This window comes from Physeter macrocephalus, chromosome 2, assembly GCF_002837175.3.
Source record: "Physeter macrocephalus isolate SW-GA chromosome 2, ASM283717v5, whole genome shotgun sequence".
Taxonomy (NCBI): domain Eukaryota; kingdom Metazoa; phylum Chordata; class Mammalia; order Artiodactyla; family Physeteridae; genus Physeter; species Physeter macrocephalus.
Genome location: NC_041215.1, coordinates 18,437,809 through 18,443,808, shown reverse-complemented (window position 1 = coordinate 18,443,808; position 6,000 = coordinate 18,437,809).

Genomic DNA, 6,000 nt, shown 5'->3' with positions numbered 1-6,000 from the left:
ATCCCCCACGCCGCGGAGCAACTAAGCCCGTGCGCCACAACTACTGAGCCTGCACACCACAACTACTGAAGCCTGCATGCCTAGAGCCCGTGCTCCTCAACAAGAGAAGCCACTGCAATGAGAATCCCGTGCACTGCAACGAAGAGGAGACCCCGCTCGCCGCAACTAGAGAAAGCCCGCTCACAGCAACGAAGACCCAACGTAGCCAAAAATAAATAATAAATAAATAACTTTTTTTTAAAAAAGGAAGAGAGTGATGGAGGGAGGGAGGAAGGAAGGAAGGAAAGTAGAAAGGATGAAAGGAAAGATGTCAGGGAGGCTCTGGCTTGTTGTTCTTTTTTTAAAAATAAATTTATTTATTCATTTATTTAGGCTGCATTGGGTCTTGGTTGTTGCACCCGGGCTTTCTCTAGATACGGCAAGCAGGAGCTACTCTTCGTCGCAATGCATGGTCTTCTCATTGCGGTGGCTTCTCTTGTTGCAGAGCATGGGCTCTAGGCGTGCAGGCTTCAGTAGTTGTGGCACATGGGCTCAGTAGTTGTGGCTCGCAGGCTCTAGAGCACAGGCTCAGTAGTTGTGGCACAAGGGCTTAGCTGCTCCGCGGCATGTGGGATCTTCCCGGACCAGGGCTCGAACCCGTGTCCCCTGCATTGGCAGGTGGATTCTTAACCACTCTGCCACCAGGGAAGCCCTCTGGCTTGTTTTTGTACAGCCCTTTTCTCCGGTACGCGGGCCTCTCACCGTTGTGGCCTCTCCCGTTGCGGAGCACAGGCTCCGGACGCGCAGGCTCAGCGGCCGTGGCTCACGGGCCCAGCCGCTCCGCGGCACGTGGGATCTTCCCGGACCGGGGCACGAACCCGCGTCCCCTGCATCGGCAGGCGGACTCTCAACCACTGCGCCACCAGGGAAGCCCCAGCCCTTGATCTAAGAATGTTTTTTTACATTTTAGAAGGATTTCTAAAAAACAAAGAAGGATGTTTGACAGATACTGTACATGACCTGCAATGACTGAAATATTTATTATCTGGTCCTTTATGGGAAAGAAAAGTGTGCCTACCCCTGAATTAGTGCATTGTTTATCTATTGCCATGAAATAAATTACCCCCAAACTTAGGGGCTTAAACCAATAAATATTTATTATTTCACAATTTCTGTTAGAGAGCAACTTAGCTGCATAGTGTTGGTACAGCAGTCTTTCATGAGGTTATAATCAAGAGGTCAGCTGGACACAACATTGTTGACCATTGCATTTTTTTTTTTTTGGCCACACCACAGGGCTGGTGGGATCTCAGTTACCCGACCAGGGGTCGAACCCATGCCCCCTGCAGTGGAAGCACAGAGTCTTAACCTCTGGACCACCAGGGAAGTCCCTGAACACAACACTGTAAATCAACTATACTCCAATTAAAAAAAAAAAAAAAAGATGTCAGCTGGGGCTGCCATCATCTGAAGGTTTGACTGGGGCTGGAGGAGCCATCTCCAAAGTAGCTTACTCATACGGCTGGCAAGTTGGCGATGGTTGTTAGTGGGAGGACTCTGTTCCTCACCATGTGGACCTCTCATCACCGTCTCCTCACAATATGGAAGTTGGCTTTCCCCAGAGTGAGTGATCCCAGAGAAAAAGCACAGAGGAAGCCGCCGTGCCTTTTGTGACCTAGCCTCAGAAATCACTCACCATCATTTCTGCAACCTCCTGTCAGTCACGTGAGGAAGCACCAGTCGGTGTGGGTGAGGACTACACATGGCATGACAACCAACGGGCAGAGATCACTGTAGGCCATCTTGCAGGCTGCCAACCACAAAGAGTAAGTGGCAGAGCATGGGATTTGAACCCAAACAATCTGGACCCAGAGTCTGTGCCCTCACCACCATATACAGATGTCCTTCGATGGCAAAAGGTGGGTAAATTTTTAAAATAGACTTCATTTTTTAGGTCGGTTTTAGATTTACAGAAAAATTGAGAATATAGTACATGTATGAGAAACTTCTCATATACCCCTGCACAGTTTCCCCTACTATAAACATCATCATTACCATCAGTATATTTGTTATGATTAGTAAACCAATATGGATACATTATTATTACATGAAGTCCACAGTTTAGATTTCCTTAGTTTTCACCTAATATCCTTTTTCTGTTCCAAGATCTCATCGAGGACATCATATTATATTTAGATGTCATGTCTCCTTAGGCTTGACTTAACTGTGGCAATTTCTCAGACATCTCCTTGTTTTTGATGTCCTTGACAGTTCTGAGGAGGACTGCTCGTGAATACTGTAGGATGACGCTTTATTGGGATCTACCTGATGTTTTCTCAGGATTAGGCTTATCGGGTTACAGGCTGAGGGAGGTATATATCACAGAGGTAAAATGCCATTTATTTTATTTTATTTTTTGGCCATGCCGCGTGGCTTGCGGGATCTTAGTTCCTCGACCAGGGATCAAACCCCGTGCCCCCTGCAGTGGAAGCACAGAGTCCTAACCACTGGACCACCAAGGACTTCCCCTAAAATGCCGTTTTAATCATATCATATCAAGGGTATATATGATCAACGTGGTTTATGACTATTGATGTTGCCTTGATCAACCTGCTGAAGTACAGTCTATCAGGTTTCTTAACTGCAAAATTATTATCCCTGCTCCCTTTTCCATAATGTACTCTTTGAAAGGAAGTCTCTGTGCACAGTCTATACAAAAGGGGCGGGGAGTTATACTCTCCTCCCCTTCCTCCAGGGCAGAGCATCTACATTGATCACTTGGAATTCACCATGAGAAACTTGTCTCTTCTCCCCCCACTTATTAATTTATTCAATCCTTTATTTATATCAGTATGGATTCATGAATACTTATTTTATACTTCGGGTTATAATCCAATACTACTTGATTTTCATGAGCAAATCTCTCCAGTTTGACCATTGGGAGCTCTTGCAGTTGGCTGCTAGTAAATACATTTAAACTTTCATGTACGTTACTAAATGAGATCCTAAGAGTTTGGGCAGTTTATATTTCCACTCCGCCATAGATTGAAGTTTTTATTTTTTATGGAGGTGAAATTCACAGAACACACCATTAGCCATTTCAAAGTATACAATTCAGTGGCACTTGGTATCTTTATAATATTGTGGAGTCTCCACCTCTCTCTAGTTTCGAAACTTTTTCATCACCCCAGAAAAACACCCTGTACCCGTTATGTAATCATTCCCAACTTTCTCTTCCTTCCCATCCCCTGGTAACCACAAACCTGCTTTCTGTCTCCATGGATTTGCCTGTTCTGGATACATCATAAAAAAGGATTCATGCAATATGTGACTTTTGATGTCTGGCTTCTTTCAGTTAGCGTAATGTTTTCAAGATTCCTCAAAGTTAATAGCATGTGGCAGTCCTTTGTTTCTTTCATGGCTGAATAATATCCCACTGTGTGTGGGAGATACCACACTTTGGAGGTGGATTATTTTTAATTAATTTTTTTATTTTTGGCTGAGTTGGGTCTTTGTTGCTGCGCGTGGGCTTTCTCTAGTTGCAGCGAGCGGGGGCTACTCTTCGTTGCGGTGTGCGGGCTTTTCATTGCGGTGGCTTATCCTGTTGCAGAGCACGGGCTCTAGGCGCGCGGACTTCAGTAGTTGTGGCTCGCGGCCTTCAGTAGTTGTGGCTCACGGGCTCTAGAGCGCAGGCTCAGTAGTTGTGGCGCACGGGCTTAGCTGCTCCGCGGCACGTGGGATCTTCCCGGCCCAGGGCTCGAACCCGTGGGCCCTGCATTGGCAGGCGGATTCTTAACCACTGCGCCACCACAGAAGTCCCCCACATTGTTTATCCATTCATCTGTTGGTAGATGCTTGGGTTGTTTTGACCTTTTGGTTATTGTAAATAATACTGCTATGAACACTGGCGTACAAATATCCATTTGAGTTTTCCAATGCCTGAACATATCCTGGGATAAATCGCACTTGATCATGGTGTACAATCTATTTAATGTACTGTTGGATTCAGTTTGTTGGTATTATTTACCCACCAGATCATGTCTGGCTGAGGGTTGACGGTTGCTCCAGAGGGCATTAACAGCTGCACATGCTGGGGGCCACAAAGACCCTGAAGGAGAAAATAGAAAAACACATGCATTCTTGAGGTAGGAGTTCTATGCATTCTGGAGTTGTCCACAACAAATGCAGCTGAAATCCAGGTAGGCCAAGGAGATAAGAAGCAGGGCACTAAAAGGTTACACTTATACATCTGGGTGCATATATAAATATAATAATTCCTTTCTCTGAAGCTACCTGGTGTCCTGCCTCTCCTTATTATTCTTCCTCTGGTATTTTCCAGCCTAGACTTAAAGACAGCCCAAAACCCAGAACTGCACACTGGATGTAGACAGAAAGGGCTCTTTAAAAAACCCTTTCTTACTGGTCTGATGAGCAGGGAAGGAAGGAGGACCTATGGGTCAGAGAGAGTGGTGGTACATACACAGGATGGATCCAAATAGCACTGCAACAGCTTTGAAAACTGAAATGATATTGGAACGACTGCCTGGAGAAAGTGGGTTGCAACCTACAACCTGAACCTAACTGAGTTGACTGCCTGACAAAACATAAATATCAACATTCTCTGTAGGGTTTTAAACAAGACCTAGAGTATCATAATATAATAGTACAATATGTTGTATATAATGTCCAAACTGTCCAGGATACAATCCAAAATTATTCAACATGTGAAAAAGTAGGAAATTTCCAACTACTCACAAAGGAAAAGAAAATCAACATATGCCAACCCTAAAATAATGCAGATGTTGGAAGTATCAGACAAATACTTTAAAGCAGCAATTTTAACTATACCCGGGAAGTAAGAGCAAACACTCTTGAACTAATGGAAACAAAGTCTCAATAGAGAAATAAATATTTTTTTAAAGAACCATATGGAAATTTTGGAACTGAAAAATACAATAACCAAAATTAATAATTCACTGGATGGGCTAAATAGCTGAATGGAGATGGTAGAGAAAAGAGTCAATGAACTTGAAAATAGAGCAATACAAATTATCCAGTCTCAACGACAGAGCTGTGGGACAATATTAAAAGGTCTAACATTCCTGTCAGGGGAGTCCCAGAAAGAGAGGAGAAAGAAGTAAAATGCAGAAAAAAATATTTGAAGAAATAATAGCTGAAAACTCCCCCAAATGGCAAAAGACACAAGCCCACAGATTCAAGAAGCTCAGCAAATCCCAAGCACAACAAACTCAAAGAAATCCATGCCTGGACACATCATAATCAAACTGCTGAAAACTAAAAACAAAGAAAAACTCTTGAAAGCAGCCAAAGAGGGACAATCCATTGCGTACAGAGAAACAATGATTTGAATGATGATGGATTTCTCATCAAAAAACATACAGGATGGAAGGCAGGGAAATAATATTTTTCAAGTGCTGAAAGAATTGTCAACCCCAAATTCTATTTCCCATGAAAATGAAGAAATGAAGGTGAAGTAAAGACATTCTCAAATGAAGGATAGCTAAGAAAATTTGTTGCTAGCAAATCCTCTCTTTAAAAAAAAAAAAAAAAAAGGTTAATGGAAGTTCTTCAAATAGAAGGGAAATAATACCAGAAGGAAGGTTGGAACTTCAGGAACAAAGACCAACAGGAATGATAAATCTCTGGTAATACACTATTTTCCTTCTCTTTAAAATGTTTGATGGTTGAAAGCAAAAATTAAAACATTGATGACGTTTTCCAGTGTATGTAGATGTAACACCTGTGACAATTCCAACACAGAGAGGGGAGGAAAAAGGAAACTAAACAGTGATTCTGCACTCCACTTGAAGTGCTAAAATATTAATTCTAAGTAGACTTTGAAAAGGTAATTATGTATATTGTAATCCATAGAGCCATCGCTAAAAAGGAGAGAGAGATTGTGAAAAACTCAAGAGCTAAATTTAAATGGAATACTAAAAAATATTCAAATACAGGCATACCTTGTTTATGGCACTTCATTTTATCGCGTTTTGCAGATTT